At 38.1% G+C, this 370-nt stretch overlaps 1 protein-coding gene across 1 annotated transcript in view; it reads right to left on the reverse strand.

Annotated features, from left to right (window-relative positions):
- The window catches only part of LOC119589379, a 46,966-nt gene that overhangs the window by 17,147 nt on the left and 29,449 nt on the right, over nt 1-370 (reverse strand). The gene's annotated exons all lie outside the window — the stretch shown is intronic.

The following is a 370-nucleotide window of genomic DNA, read 5'->3' on the forward strand; positions in this document are numbered from 1 at the left end:
CTTGATTTCTTACGGGAATTATCAGTGAAAAGAGAGAATATGCAAAGGAATACAAGCACCATTTTTGCCAATCACTTTATTTCTCTGTACTTACTAAAATAAACAATATTGTCTACATGAAAATCTGAAATATTGTTTTGCCAATTGTAGGTCTTACTGATGCTAATGTAAAGAATTTTGTTCTTCCTGATTGAAATCAACAGAACCAAATAGTGGTCAGGTCGTTTGCCGAAGGTCAGCGCCGTCACATCAGAATCCTTGTTGAAAGAGCGGTAGTCGTGCCTTCCTCAGAGGAATCCTTAACCCTCAATGCTGTAGCTGCCACTCTCTGAACTGGCGCTTCTGGAGTTTAAGTATGAATAAATTAATG

Source organism: Penaeus monodon, chromosome 25, assembly GCF_015228065.2.
Source record: "Penaeus monodon isolate SGIC_2016 chromosome 25, NSTDA_Pmon_1, whole genome shotgun sequence".
Classification (NCBI taxonomy): domain Eukaryota; kingdom Metazoa; phylum Arthropoda; class Malacostraca; order Decapoda; family Penaeidae; genus Penaeus; species Penaeus monodon.